Genomic DNA, 16,453 nt, shown 5'->3' with positions numbered 1-16,453 from the left:
TGCTCCCCGAGGGGCGTCAGGGCGGGGAGCGAGTTTTGTCTCCGTACTTCGCGGGGAAGGGCTTCAGCAGACACCTGTGAGGGGTCCGGGAGAGGCTGACCCTAAAAGTAGCCTTGGCAGGAAATGTTTTCTCCAGTATGCTGTTACATACTGAGCTTGCTACAGATGTATTTAATATAAAAACCAACAGCCCTGTACTATTTAAAAAAAAACAAAACAACAAAGTAGAACATAAAAGAACTTGCAACTGCCTTTGCAGTTGCCTTCTATAGTTTCTGGAGCACGCACCAGTCCACCTTTGTATTTTAATTGATGCACACATCTATATTCTATGATTTTTCCCCCTCAGGCAGAAAGTTAAGCCCTGATCCCACGAGTGCCTGTGCATTTGCTTAAGTTTGCATGCATAAGTCGTCCTATTGAAGATCATACAAAGTTTGCATGTGCAAATTTAAGAATATGCATAAATGTTTTTCTTATGATAGTTAACTTGCTCTTATTGCATAAGAGAAGGGCACAAGGAGATTCCTCACTTGACAAACCCTACTATGTATGTAGGTAAGTGACAGAGTGATACTTCTGCTTTTAAACCCCTGCCCTAAATAAAACCCTGCTACTCCCAGGAAATACCGCTTCCATTTTCTTGTTTGGTGCAGGTAGTGTTTAAACTTGGGCAGTGGGGTCTTGGGATCTCTGTATCCATCCTTAAGCTGCAAAAACAGTGTTCCATGAGCACTGTGAAGATCAGGACAAAAGACATTATACATGTTCATAAAAATACAGCCTTTTGGACAAATTATGGAATATGAAGTCTTGCAAAAGCATTCAAGTTCCTCACTTTGTTTGTTGGGCGATACATACCTGATAAAATGTCATCCAGACAGCACAAGAAATTTAGCTGAATTTATTCCTGGTTTTCTAAACATTTCTCAACACAGTTCTTGAATCCTTCTGACAGCGGATGGTTTTCTAGAGAACAGATGGTTCCTTTTTCCCTCTCTTTAGTCTATTTAGATCCATATATCATGCACATCATGACATAAATTACCCCCTAGGTCAGTTAAAGTCATTATATATGTATAAATCATGGATTAATCAAGTGAGAGGGAGGGCTCAGTGAACCCAAAATCTGTTTTAAAACCTTTAATTATAATTTTAAAATGGCTCATATAGCTACATTACAACCCCACAGCTGAGCAGTTTAAATCAAGACTGGTCTTGGTTGTAAGCAGTCCAAGTGAACTATTTCATGTCTTCTATTTTTGAAGATTCCGCACTACTGCACATTAGCAGATTGGTCCACAGGGAATATATAAAATACGCACCCACGTTCAGCTGATGCCAGTGTTTGGAGCACAGAGCCATTAACGTATGAACTTATCCCCAAACCAGCTACTGCCAATAGCTAGCCGCTGATTCAGCAGCAGTACCAGAACCTACTATTTGAGGTAAAAACCTGGGAGCAGGTCCTGGACTGAAAAAGTGAGAAAAATAGCCAAGGGAGCAGAGGAAGAGGGGATGGGATCTATACTAGGAACAAGTACGAGCCCTGAGGAGCTCAGGAAAGCAGAACAACTATTATTTATAGGGGCAAAAATGTATGGCCTAAGCTTTGCTTGGAGCTCCATGCTACATAAGACCAGCCCTGCCTCAGTATTTCAAGTATCAGGCCAGCTCACAACTTGTGAGAAACATAAGATAGTCATTTGTTCTCCAAATCCATTAGGAAACTGAGCTCCTTTTTACTTCTCTCTACAAGAAAAAACACAGGTCAAATCACCGCAAAGGAAAACTTGCTGACATAAGTTCTCATCACACAAGTACTTACGGACATGTTTAACTCAGGCAGGTAAGTACAGGACCAGGGCATAAAGGCATTTTTGTCCATTGCCTGTTTGATAAGGTACCCAGCACAATTCACTGCAGCCACTATGATCCAGTACACCTTCATTAAAATGATCAGTTTTAGCTGTAATCAAGTATTTTCAGTGTGGTCGTATAAACAAGACACTGAACACCACAAGGACTTCTATATATGTATGAAGTGACCTACATCCATATTCTAACATATCAGCAATGAGACTAACTGTCCAAAATAAACATGTCAGCATATCTGGTTTCTCACTAATTTTTACACAGTTTTGCTCACAAACATTTGCTGCCAGTAGTTGAACATGTAGTAAGAGGCATGATGACCTGTTTTAGCCAATATCACTATCACTTGCCTATCACTGTTACTTACCAATCTGTAGAGATGCAATTCCTAGATCTTATCCATGTGGGCTTCCAGAGGACAAGTGAAAAGTTAAAGCAAGCCACAGAGCAACCTCTTCATCTTCCTCCTCATGTAAAGACAAGTCTCCTGGACTCTGGTCCTTGCTCACACAGTGAGCAGAGAAAAGCACTGAGGTCTAATGCAAGAAGTTTAAGATGAAAACAGATAGCAACAGCACATACTGTCTGGGCTAAATGTACAACTCTGAATGCATCTCCCATTAAAGAAAAAATTCCTACCAAGAGTGCTGTTCAACAGTTACTGTCAGGTAGGGTCTGGGGCGTTTACAGGAAAATAAGGTACAACTGCTGCAGCAGCACTGCACTGCTGTGGTTCGACACGTGCCCCCCTGCCCATATATCACTGCCCCCAGATGTCTGCAGTCCTTCCGGAGAGGTTCTCCAGATGTTCAACGTGCTATTGGGAGCTATACTTATTTGTGTCTCTTCCACCCAAAAAGAGGACCAAAGCAGACAATGGAACAAGAATCATTTCCACATGGCATTTTACAGCATTCAGAGGCTGAAGTTTGAGGGTGTTACAAATGTGCATGAATTCACATTTCTTGCTTCACTAATGAAGGTTTTACTTAAAACACACTCATGGATGCTACCATCTAATGATTTCTCTGGACTCTGTGTTACTACTACAAATCACACACGTATGCACAGTAACAATCCATGGTCAAAAATATTGTAATCATAAATTTATTCATATATTGATCAGTTTTGTATTTCCTCCAAAATGTAGTGACTTAACATTATACGGTATGCAATACACTTAGAGAGCTTAAAGTCATTATTCATATATTGATCAGTTTTGTATTTCCTCCAAAATGTAGTGACTTAACATTATACGGTATGCAATACACTTAGAGAGCCCTTAAAGTCAGACATGCCAGTCAAGACCACTTAAACATGAGAAATGTTAAATTAAGACCAATATTCGGATCTATAATGCAGTGATAATCAGGAAAAAAAAACAACTTAAAAGGCCCCAAAGTACGCTTGAATAGCTGATTAAATTTATTAGTACTTCTATAGCAATAAGCACCTTGAGGACCTCCAAATTGACATGGCACTGAGCAAAAATCCATTGTTCTTTCTGTTTGCTTGTTTAACAAGACCCTAGAAGATTGCAGCACTGCAAACACACACTTAATAATTAAGGAAATCACAAGCATCTCTCACTTTCTGATTTTTTAATAAAGAAAACATGACATTAAATATAATTCCTCCACCCAAAAATATAAAATAAATCTTTCAGGATATTTATTGTAAACTATAGAGCTAAAATGAGAAACTGCAAAATCTGTATACTTCTATCAAAGCAGGAAAAATTTCTGTCTTTAACTACTGTTTATTGAACCTAATTTTGTGTGTGATGTGGTTTTACAGAGTCTCTGTCAAGATTTTGACAAGTTAACCCCTATGCAAAGAAGAACCAGATGATCCTGTTTTATGTTGCTTATGCTCAGCTTCCGCGGCAGAACTTAAATATGTTTTAATAGTAAAGACAATTGGGTGGCAAGATGTAACAATCTAACTTACCAAAAGAAAAAAAAATACATTCTCTCCAGGACTTTAAGTCATGCTCTGACAGTTTAGATTGGTACCTTGTGGCCCAAATAGGCAGAAAAATAGAGGCTGTGAAGATCTGTGGACATTTAGGACGTGAGCTTCCGGTGGAGAAAAGCATATCTTTTTCAAAGAATACTACCTAATGGAGAAACTGTCACCTTTCTTAGTAAAGCAGGACTGAGTAGATCCATGCTCAAGCACAGAAAAGAGAAGATTATTGTCTCCAAACTACTGCACTCTTTCCTTAGAGGAACTCCAGAAGCGTATCTTTGGGGTAAGACAATGAGCGATGATATGCCAAAACCTACATGCCCAGGGAGCTGGTGCTATGCCTGTTCCAAGTCACTAGATATTCTGATATTCTTGTAAAAGGCAGTTGTTTTGAATACACTTAGTGAAGCATCTTTTATCTCAAAGATAGGCTGGCCATGCTGACTGGCAAATTACAAGGGAACCAGGTAATCAGTCAGTCTGCTCTTGTTTGAACCCCATGGTGTTCAAACACAACAGAAACCACGTTGTCTGTAACTATCATCTCTTCTTTTCCTCTCCCCCACTTTCTGAATGCAAGTTTTGGAGGGCATCGTTGCCAAGAGATCCTCAGTTCTGTTTCCCAGAGGGTCATTAGACCTCTACACGCCATGGAAATAAACCCAGGGACACACTAAACCTGAGCAATGACTTAGGCAAGACAAACATAGGCTGAGAGGATTCCCCCAGCCAGAACTCTGAGCCAGTTCAGGGAGGCAACTAGTCAAGACCTAGTTAAAGTGACACAGATGCCAATTAAGATGAACATTTTAACAGGGAGTGTCTCCCACCCATAAAAGAAAGATAGTGTTTATGTAGACAAGCCATCAGTAGGAAGCTCTGGTAGAGAAATCTACTGACTACTGTTATAAAGTTTATTAAACTCATTGCTGTGAACCTTAATTTTAAAAAAGTCACGTCCAAATTTTTTTTCACAGGTATTAGATCTTTATTCTGTTTGTCTTCTGATGTCTGGATATTACAGCCACATTCACGACTGAGATCTTCAATGCTAACCTTAAATACAGTTTCTAAATTAAAGCTGTCGTTCTCATAGAGCTAACAATTTCTAATATTGTGAGATCTATACTAAAATAATATCAGCTGTAGTATGCAGCAAGGTTTCAAATTTTGGATAATCTGAAAATCTAGAGATTTTCTAATACAGTTTGTATGAAGGCTTGCCCTTCCTGGAAAAGAAGTCCTCTTTAGCTGTAGCTTGAATGCAGAAAATGCAGTCATTGTCTGGAGGACATCACCTATCATGAGCTATGATTTAGCTTGAAGCTTGAATGCAGAAAATGCAGTCATTGTCTGGAGGACATCATGAGCTATGATCGGAAGAAATAAATCTTTTCTTCAGTGACTACATTAATCTGTGTTGATTTCATAAGCAAAACGATTTCAGCAGCTCCCTGCAACTGATCAAGGAAATAACCAGCTTCTCATAGATCTTGTAGACTCAGATACTTGATAAGTGAAAATACAGACTGAAGCATGTCACATGTAGCCTGCTGTGACTTCCTTTCAAGTTTTCTTTGTGTAGTCGGGGGATGGGAAGGATTCCCTCAAGCTTCTACACCAGTCACTGGATCTGAGTGATGCTGAGCCTGCAGAGGGGTTGCTCCAGTTCAAAGTCAGACCAGACCAGTAAGCTGCCTAATTGATTTCCTGTTTATCACATCCCCTTGAACATGGGGAACATTTCTTGCTGCAGAGCCCAGGAACTCACTCTGATAAAGCGTATTTTCTGGAATTATCAAGTCAGGCTAAACAACAGGAAGATCTAGAAAGTTTGCCCCTTTTCTGGGAGTTTGTTTGTAAGTGTGGTTACACCTGACTGACATGTTTGTGTATGCATCATTTGATAGCCTTTGATTCTTTCCTTAAAACATAAAAAAAATGTAAATGAGAACTGCATGGGACAGGAAGTCCCTTAATAAACCAAAGAAATTGCCTTAAAAAAAAAACAGGAAGTCCCTTAATAAACCAAAGAAATTAAAGAACTCACCTTGCCTTAAAAAAAAACATTCTCAGCCCCTAAAGTTATTTAAGAAACTGGATGAGGTAAATGAAGAGATTCACAGCATTTTTAAAGTCCTGGTACTGCTGCATTTCATATTGTCATAGTATAAGTCTGACATGGCCTTTAAAAGTATAGCAATACTTACTGTTCCTCACATTTTGTATAGCTAGCAGTCTAACTTCTTGCCACCCCACTTTTGATTTCAAGTTACTTGGTCATGCTAACATTCAGTTGGCTGAAAAGAAGCTCGATTTCCAGTATGGGGAGGAGAGAGGAAAATACAAGGAAAGGGCAAGAGAAAGGGGAGGAGGAGAAACAAACTGATCTGTTTGTTGTTGGGATGACAAGAACTGCAAAGTAAGTAAAGAATACAGGGGTGAAAGCTAGGAAAACAAAAGAAACAATGAGGGGCACATCAGAGAAGAGAGAGAGAAAAGGAAGAAAAGTGGAGGAAAAAAGCATATAAACTGAAAAACAGAAAGAGGATGAAAGTATAATAAAAATGCTCTAAGCAGGAGATGTTTCTGTAGGAGCTGGGCCTGCCAAACAGGGGTAGAAAGACAGGATCAGACTGGGTCATGAAAATGTAAATAGCTTTGATGGAATTGAAGTGCAAATGCTGCTTGCACAGGTCTTATCCTCCAGTGTAACATTTTGCCTTGAAGGCAACTGGAGTGTGGTCTAAGCGCCATGGGTGTTCCTCCCCATTATCTGTTTCCAGAGCTCTCCCGTGCTCCTCACAGTCCCAAGCTGCCCTCCTTGACTGGCTTCTTACCTTGCTACATGGTGTAACACAATTTTTAAACATGTCCTTCCGGTGTTTCAGGCAGGGAGCTAATGAGTCTCACTGTAACTCTTCCTAACCACATGGGTTAAACAGCAAGGCATATACTAGTTGCCTGCTTAAAGTCTTTTTGGCATTTGCAAGGCTTTTTTTTGCAGCTGAATGTACAAAATGAAGCAATTGCTGATGAAGCAAAATAAGTTTCTATACCTTGAAAATAAAAATTGATTTTGTCACAGTCTTGGAGAACAATGCGTCCTACATTAGATGTTGGTAGATGATCCTGAATATCTCAATGTTAAAATGTACACCTCTATGCATAGCACACTATATATGTTATATACAAATTGACTACAGCATGGACGTTCATATATTTTCTAGGACACAAAAGTGGAGATGTTCCCCAGCTAACACAGCATGTAAAATGTGTTACTATTCTAATACATGCATGTTTTCAAACCCACCCCATTACAGAATAGTACAGATTGCCAGGGATTGATATAGCAGTGCTCCAAGGATGTAAAAGCTCTGTACACAGCATCTGTGAAGAGAAGATTGATGATATTGAGCCATTCCTTTCCTACTATTACTCCTACAGAAAAGCTTATTCTTTACTACCTGGTAGTCTTCCATATTCATAACATCAAGTTCACTGATAACGTTTCCATTGCTGCTAGCACTGAATGATCACAATGAATTTTTAATTTGCTTGTGTGTGCATTTTATATCATGTTCATGCTGCTTTGATAGGGTCTGGATTCCTAGCATCTTAGTTCATTGCCAGAATGGCATACCTGAAATGCCATTTTGAATGGTTGCTTATGTATACCTTAAAGCCTGTTAACCCAACTGATGCTTATAGCCAAGTTCTACATCATTCCTTGCATATTTATAGACATGTGTTTGCACAGACTGTAATGTTACTAAGTTTACCGATTAAAACTTAAGCCTAATTATGTTGTACTTGTTTGCTTCTGTCTGTACTGTCAAAAATTAATAGATCATTAAAAGCTAAGTAAAAGTCTTTTATTTATATTGCTTTCTTTATAGAGGTGTAAAGAAAACCAAGAAGGCAATATTGACTGCATACCAATCATTACCAATGCTTCAATCTTTTTGTAAAAGGTAAAAGGAGTGGCAGAGAGCTGGTGGAAACAATTTTGACCTTTTCAGAATAATAATTGGGTCTTCTAAAGTGATTGTTTCATTTACTTCTTCAAAGCTTTGAATGAAAGTATGACACTACTCAGCTTGGTATCAGCATGAAGTTTCAGGACCAGGATCCCATTTCAGGAACAAATTTAAGAACCTCACCCGCTTCTTGTTCCTTCCTGTGTAATCCTTCTGGCCTTGGAGCAACCAAGTTTAGAATACTGTTCAGCAGAACTTGTACTGGGTGCAGGTGCCCAGGTGCTGGCAGGGGGCCCTGCAGGGGTGGCCTCTGCGGGAACAGGGTGGGTCTACCCCACACACAGACAGTTCCAGCCACCTCCAACGGACCTACCGCAGGGCAGAGCTGAGGCCTCAGCCTAGATGGTGGTGACTCCATAATAACATATTTAAGAAAGGGAAAAACACTGCACAGCAGCTGTGAGGGAGGACTGAGAAAAATCTGAGAAACAGCCCCACAGACACCAAGGTCAGTGAAGAAGCAGGGGGAGGAGGTGCTCCAGGTGCTGGAGCAGAGATTCTCCTGCAGCCCATAGAGAAGACCGTGGTGAAGCAGGTTGTCCCCCTGCAGCCCATGGAGGACCACCACGGAGCAGATATCAACACTGTAGCCCATGGAGAGCCCCATGCTGCAGCAGGTGGAGATGTCCTGAAGGAAGCTGCAGCCCATGGAGAGCCCACTCTGGAGGAGCTGTGGCCCATGGAGAAGAGCCCACGCAGCAGCAGGTTTTCTGGCAGGACCTGTGACCCTGTGGGGGACCCACACTGGATCAGTCAGTTCCTGAAGGACTGCACCCTGTGGAGAAGACCAATGCTGGAGCAGTTTCATGAAGAACTGCAGCCCATGGGAAGGACCCACATTGGAGCAGTTTGTGAAGGACTGTATCCCATGGGAGGGACCCCATGCTGGAGCAGGAGAAGAGCGTAAGGAGGAAGGAGCAGCAGAGACAAACTGTTATGGACTGAGCCCAGCCCACATTCCTCACCCCCGTGCGCTGCTGGGGGCTGGGGAAAGAAGGAGGTAGAAAAGTTGGGAGTGAAGGAGAGGACTTGAGCCTCCTTGGGAAGAAAGGGGGGGAGGTCTTTTAGATTTTATCTTTGTTTCTCACCGTTCTACTCTATTTTTAATTGGCAATGAATTAAACCAATTTTTCCCAAGTCAAGTCTGTTTTGCCCATGACAGTAATTGGTAAGAGATCTCCCTGTCCTTGTCTTGACCTACAAGCTTTTAATCTTATTTTCTGCACCTGTCCAGTTGAGGAGGGGGAGTGAAAGAGCAGCTGGGTGGGCATCTGGCACTCAGTCAGGGTTGACCCACCACAGAACTGATGATAATTCAGCTGATGTCAAAGTGAAACCTTAGCATCATGGTATCACAGCATAAGCTTGGAAGGGGTCTCAGGAGGTTTCTAGGTCAAACTCCTGCTCAAAGCACAATCAGCTATGAGGCCAGACAAGGTTGCCTCAGGATATTATTCAGCCCAGTTTTTAAAACCTCAAAGGATGGAGACTACACAGCTTTATACTCCCACACAAGTAAATGACAGCCATCAAGGCAGAATATTGTTTGCATCTGTATAAACATGCATGACAGCCACCAAATCAGGCACCATGTTAGTTTGCATGAGTCTTTGAACATACCAGGGTTCTCCAACCAGAGAGCATTCACTTCATGAGCTTCTTCAACACAGGTAAGCCTGATGCCCTTTGGACAAGCCTCATAAAAGATTAATAATTTGGCCATAATTACAAAGAAAACTCATTAACAGTGTGAGCTTTCATTTTACCTTCTACGAGAGCGTGAGCTTTAAGTTCATGGAGGAAATCTGAGCAACTGAACAATTGTTGGGTTTTGAGATTATTCAAACACCTACAGAGTTAGCCACAATCTGCAGAGCATTCATGGGATTATCCTGTATATTTCTTCATTCTTTCTTACATACCTGGTAAAAGTATACTGAGAAGTTATTCAGTTATAATTAAATTATTAACCTCATCAGGAGTTTGATTGCTGGTTAGTCAGGATCTCCAGCTTATTGGGAACAACACTTAGAACTAAGTTCCTCGATGCAAGTTTTTTCCAGGATGTCCCTCCATGGTATCAGCTTGCTCAGAACAGCTTGCTTTAATGAAGAATCATTTTGGTTTTCCTCTTCATCCAGGGCTGGATGCGTTGGCAGGACCACTACCATCTAGAGGACAGCTAGCCAGAAGACATGATCCTTGAAGCCAGCCTAACGCCACAATCCACCCTGTGAAGGTTGGTTTTAAGTAAGCCAATAGCCACTCATCAGGTCCAGGCATAATGAGTTCAGGGTTTAAACTCATGGCCAGAGAAGCTGATGGCTCTTTATCTGTGGAATTGAACATCTAAAGCCATTTCTAATGGCTGCAGCTGATCTTGCATGAACTCCTGTTATATCTCCTGATATTTCATTACTCAGTCTTCTGAAGGGCAGCATGTGCTTGATACCTTACTACAGTTAGGACAGTAGTTATTCACTTTGCAGAAGGTATGTTATGACACAGTGTCAGTAGCAGAACAGTGCATTAGGAACAATGGTCATTTCTATTCCTACGTTTCTCCCTCCTAGTAAGGCAGATTCAGTGAAAGTGTGTTTTGCTAACTATGCCACCTTGGGGCGGGACTTAGTGTTTCAGGTCACTCTCCTACACATTGCTTTATTTGAACTGGGCACATAAAAGTTACTTGCAAACAAATATGATTTCTAAACGAAGGATGTTCTTTCTCAGCGGTCTCCTGGGGCTATTGATTCATCAGCAGCCTAAAACGAGAATCACGGCGTCTGGTTTTTCGTATGCCATTTGGAAAAGAGACTCTCCTTTTTCTACTGCCTTGTTAATCAGCTGACAGAAAAGATCCTAGGAGCAGCAAGGTGCCTATTGCTCTTCTTCCCTCTCCAGCAACTTGTGTGAATGGTTAGAAGAGTGATTAACTGATTGATTTTGTTGTGGTTTAACCTGGCAGGCAGCTAAACACCACACAGACATTCGACAGTTACAGTTTAAGAGGACAGAAAGGGAAGGGGCAATAATAATAATAATAATAATAATAATAATAGAATATACAAAATAAGTGATGTACAATGCAATTGCTCACCACTTGCCGACCGATGCCCAGCCAGTTCCAGAACAGCGGTCCCCGCCCCCGGGCCAAGTCCCCCCAGTTTATGTGCTGAGCATGACGTCACATGGTATGGAATGTCCCTTTGGCCAGTTTGGGTCAGCTGTCCTGGCTGTGCCCCCTCCCAGCTTCTTGTGCACCTCCAGCCTTCTCAGTCAGTAGAGCATGGGAAACTGAAAAGTCCTTGACTAGTGTAAGCACTACTCAGCAGCGACTAAAACATCGGTGCGTTATCAACTTTGTTCTCATCCTAAATCCAAAACACTGTACCAGCTACTAGGAAGGAAATTAACTCTATCCCTGCCGAAACCAGGACAGATTTACATGGCAAAGTCCTTGAGCCATGGCCCATAAAAACAGTTGTCTTCTTCACAGGATGAGTTTCCCACCGGACCATTTTCATCTGACATCCAGCATCGGTTACCACTGCCTCCAGAACCAGTATCTGCTGTACACTAATTTGCCTCTTCAAGTTTCTTTTTCCTTAAATATCCATTATTTCCCATTATAATACTAAATCAAAGGAGATCAATTTCTGGTCCTCTGTGATAGGAAACTCTAACACCTACTTAATAATAATAACAATAACAATAGCTAACAATAACAATAACAATAAAAAACATTGTTAAAAAAATCATGGGAATACAAAACATAAAATTTAGTATTTCAAAGCACTGTGAAAACATAAAAATAACTGTTTGATCCTCACAAAGAGGAGCAAATGAGATGGACAAAGGTCACTATGCTTCTTCTATAGCTGAGAAAACTGAGGTATAGACAGTAATTTCACCAGGGACTTATGCTGAGTCAGTGGAAGAGTAGGAATGGCATCTCAAATGCCAATCTCTTATGTGTAAACAAGTTGGTTATTGCCTTTTGACATGCTATTTCTCCTCATCTCCTCCATAAAAAATGCCTATGATTAAAATATTAGTGAACATGGTAACTCATGACTTCTGAAGAGGGTATAAGTGTCACGTTAACAGGCCTGGAACATTAGAAGGATAAATATATTAAACCATGTTTAAAAACAGGCAGATTTTAAATCTCAGATTATCAAAACCAGAAATAGTTAAAACTCAGTATGCTGAAATTCATTCTTAACATTTGTTGTTCCATTATTTTTTGTTTTACTTCGGTTTTCACATAGTAAATGTGTGTCCTATGCTAATACTTAGATTCCTAGGCCCACAGGCCCAGAGGCGTAACATCAGTGGGATTTTTCCCTGAGGAAAGCACGTTTACAGATCTGGAATTCAGCCTTGAATTTTGTTTCCTTCAACATGGAAGGGAGATTGTGTGTGAACTAATCTGTGTCGGTACAATAAAAATGAGAAATCAAACATTTTAATTTGTCATCTTACTCAAAGACAGAATAATATGTTCCTGCTTTGTTGTGTATAATCTAGGGTCTTAGGATCGACCCAATTTTTCTCCTCCAGAGAAGCCAATAGGAATGAAGACAATCAGCAGAGCACAAGATGTATATAATTTATATACATTATATAACTTGTGCCCTAGGTGTCTGGAAATTATCTTCTATGACATTAACTAGTCTGCAGAGTGAGGGTAGGACTTGAGTAGGTAGTGAATTGAGTCAGCCTAGCCAACAACAAAGCAACATATTTAAGAGCTTTGCTGATGCTGTCGCAAGAAACCACTTGGGAGTAAGGACATGCCTGTTCTTCTCATGGATCTCAGCCTTCTGCAAATACAACTCATACCCATGTATTTTGCTGTGCCATAGGACCCACATTCTCAATTATATCTTTTTGCATAAGAACTGGGCATTTTTTTTCATTTGCTCCTGGCAATGACGTTGGTTTAATAGGACCATGAGAAGAGTAAAGCCCACAGCAAAGCTCTGCATGCTCTCTGGTGACAGAAAAACAGCCAGACAACTGTGGCTCCTGTCTAATCACTTCCAAATGGATCATTTAAAGACAGCCTTCAGATAACTACTTTGTACTAAAGTATCCAGAGTGTGACCTTCATACAATGAATCACATGGTCCTAATTCATTATACTGCTACTCCTCTTTGCAGAAGAACAGGCCATTTTTCACTCCATAGTGGTTAAACTGTACATCCACAATGAAAACCAAAGTCTCATTTCTGGGTATGATAATGCTGATGTGTTTTCCTATGCTTTTGTTTCTAGATACACCAAAATATGGGTGAGTAAAATTAACACAACCAGAAAGAATGCAAACACTACTGGCTTATCAGGTACGTTGTGCCACCAAAAACCTATCATATAAATATTCATGAAGATTCATGGTAATAAAATTTCTTGTGAAAATCTTTTAAAAACCTTGAAAGAAATCCGAAGACAACACCAAAGTCAGAGGTGCAGAAGAAGACGACTGAATGGTAAATGCCAGTAAACTATATTAGTAAGTCTGGAAGCAGAGTTCATTAAAATAGCTTTCTAATAGCATTTATAGCATGTCTAATGAAGCCCTCTGACACACCTCATCTTGTTCCCAGTTCTTATATAGTACTCAACTATACCACTATAATACAATTAAAAAGTATGCCACCACACTTTATGCCATTAGAAAAGAAAACAACAAGGAATTATGTATTTTCCTCCTTTTCCATGAAAGCTGGAATATGCTCCAAATAAATACACAAGCTGATATTTAATGCCTAGACTTATCAGACAGCTGTGGAGAGGGGGGTCACCTATTAAATTATGAGACCAAGTCTATTAAGTTTCCCATGCACACCCAGCTCAATGAATTTTATTCAGTGCTCGCTGACAATCCTTACAAGCAAAACTAGTCAGGCAAGTGATAGCTCCAGCTACTGGTGTTATATGTTTTGTGGTAGACAAAGAGGCATTATTTTGAAGTTGATTAATATTGGTCATTGCAGCCAAACATCAGGTTGAAGTCAAGATGATCTGTCACAGCTGAGTCATTTGCCAAAAGCAACTGACAAGGAGCCAATATTTTCCCCCACCCTCCCAACTAAAGGGACATTACCAAGATAAAAATCTGATTTAGAAAGATATTTTTCCTTTGCTTGTCATGTTAACACCACATTGTGTCACTGAAAATATGATTTTTTCTAGATTAAGTTTCCCTGTAATTTGTTCTGGTTTTGTATGTGCTCCTGACTAAGCTCAATCACTAAAGCAAGCTGGCGAGTTTCATATCATTTCACTCATTCTGTTCTGCTACCACAAACAAGTCTGTTGCCTTCAGCTTTCAATACTGAAGAAAAATAACTATTTGGGAAAAAGAACAATTTTTCAAAATTAAGTCAAATATCACACAATCACTGAAAGACAGAAGAGTTGAGGTTGGCAGGGTCCTCTGGAGGTCATCTGGTCCAACCCCCTGCTCAAGCAGGGCCACCTAGAGACAGATGCCCAGGACCATGTCCAGACGGCTTTTGAATATAGAATCATAGAATCATCGAATAGTTTGGGTTGGAAGGGACAGTGTTTCCTGATGTTCAGAGGGAACCTCCTGTGTTTCAGTCTGTGCCCATTGCCTCTGGTCCTGTCACTGGGCACCACTGAAAAGAGCTTGGTCCTCTTTGCACTCTCCTTTATATAAGTTGATAAGATCCTCTCACAACCTAAAGGGTTACACAGCCTGCGGGTGTGTAGAGATCAAAAAAATGCGTTTGTAGGATTCCATAACACACAAGGACACAAAGGTTTTTTTCCTCTAAATTTCTCTACTTTATTACAGATTACCACAAATTCAAAAAAAATAACCACTAGCAATTATACCTATGGTTAACAAGGAAAAAAAATATATATCAAGCTATTACAAATTGCTATCAGCAATCAATAATATCGTATCAATCAATAGTATGGCAGCAGTTAATAATAGCAGCAAACCAACTGTATAGCAACAACCAATAACGGTAACAGCCAAGTCGGTATATGTTTTTACAGGTTACTACAAACTTATCATTAGTGAAGCAACTTATCAACAATATAGCAGAAGATATAATTATGGTAGATGACTTACATGTATATATAATAACAGTATCAAGTGAATTAGACAGATTTTGGAAGGGGCCAAACCATCCCACAGGGGAGGACAAACCCATCCCAGGGGGGACCCAACCATCCCAGAGGTGGGATGACAAACCAAATTGACCCCAAAACTGGGCTCAAAGGAGGAAGAATAAGATAAACAGGCAGAGTCCCACTTCAAAGATTATCTGTGTCACAGAGTCTGGAGCCAGCCAGGTGCCCTCAGTGAGACTCTAAGACCTCATAGAAAATTTGTGAGGAATTCAACCTCTTTAGCAAAGGAAAAGTACATGCAGCACAGGAAGTTCTGAGAGAGAGAGGCTCCATTCTGGATAAAAGTTAAGTCCTTTTTATATCATAGAGACATAAGAGGGTGTAGGACATCACCCCTCCTAGTAGCCAATAGATGCTGTTAATTTTAATTTTTCACCTTATACAGCCAACAGATGATGCTGTTTTCTGTTCTTTCAGACCAATTTTATTTTCCCAGACTGTTTCCACTTTTTCAGATGATATGTTGCTGTTACAGTTTCTTTGGGTTTTTGTGCTTATCGATGCTATCTCAGGATGTCTCTGGTTTCTAGGTACCCCAGCTGTACTTCAAAGAGGCCAGCTGCACTTTCCAAGGATGTTTCTGGTTTCTTTCCCAGGCCTACTTCCCAGGCTCACAGCTCCCAGGCTGGCAGGCATTTTCTTTTGTTCAATAATTTTCCCTTTCTCACCAGGCTGCCCTTATGGCTGCTCACATCAGATCCCCCTGAGCCTTCTCTTCTCCAGGCTGAAGAGTCCCAGCTCTCTCAGCTTTTCCTCATAGGAGAGATGCTCCAGTCCCTTCATCATCTCGGTGGCCCTTCACTGGACTCTCACCATTAGCTCCATAAATAAAGGTGAGCAACCTTGAAATACTTAGAATAGATCTAATTTGTCCAGCTGATTATGTGTTACACGTGAGTTTATGTGGTACATATGGATTTGCGTGGTATACTTGAAATAATGTAGCATTTTTGAACAAGGATATAAGGTTTGGATCAATTAGAATCTGTAAAATTCTCCACCCTTACTGTAATCTCTGGTTTTGGTCTGGTAAGATTTTGGTAGATAGATTACAGACAGGAAAGGATGTTTAATTTCAGAAAAAAAGTATTACCAAAGCAATTCACAGAACCATTTTTTTGGGAGGTGCTGTTGACTCTCTTGAGGGACAAGAGGCCTTGCAGAGGGATCTAGATAGACTGGAGCACTGGGCAATCACTGATGATGTGAAATTTAACAAGTCCAAAAGCCAGATTCTGCACCTGGGATGGAGCAACACTGAATAAAAGCATAAATCGGAAGAGGAGTGGCTGGAGAGCAGCCCTGCAGAAAGGGATCTGGGGGTGCTGGTCGACAGCAGGCTCAATACGAGTCAGCAGTTTGCCCTGGCAGCCAAGAGGGCAAACCGCAC

This window comes from Aptenodytes forsteri, unplaced genomic scaffold (assembly GCF_000699145.1).
Source record: "Aptenodytes forsteri isolate BGI_AS27 unplaced genomic scaffold, ASM69914v1 Scaffold69, whole genome shotgun sequence".
NCBI classification, from domain to species: domain Eukaryota; kingdom Metazoa; phylum Chordata; class Aves; order Sphenisciformes; family Spheniscidae; genus Aptenodytes; species Aptenodytes forsteri.
This window is presented reverse-complemented; position numbering follows the sequence as displayed.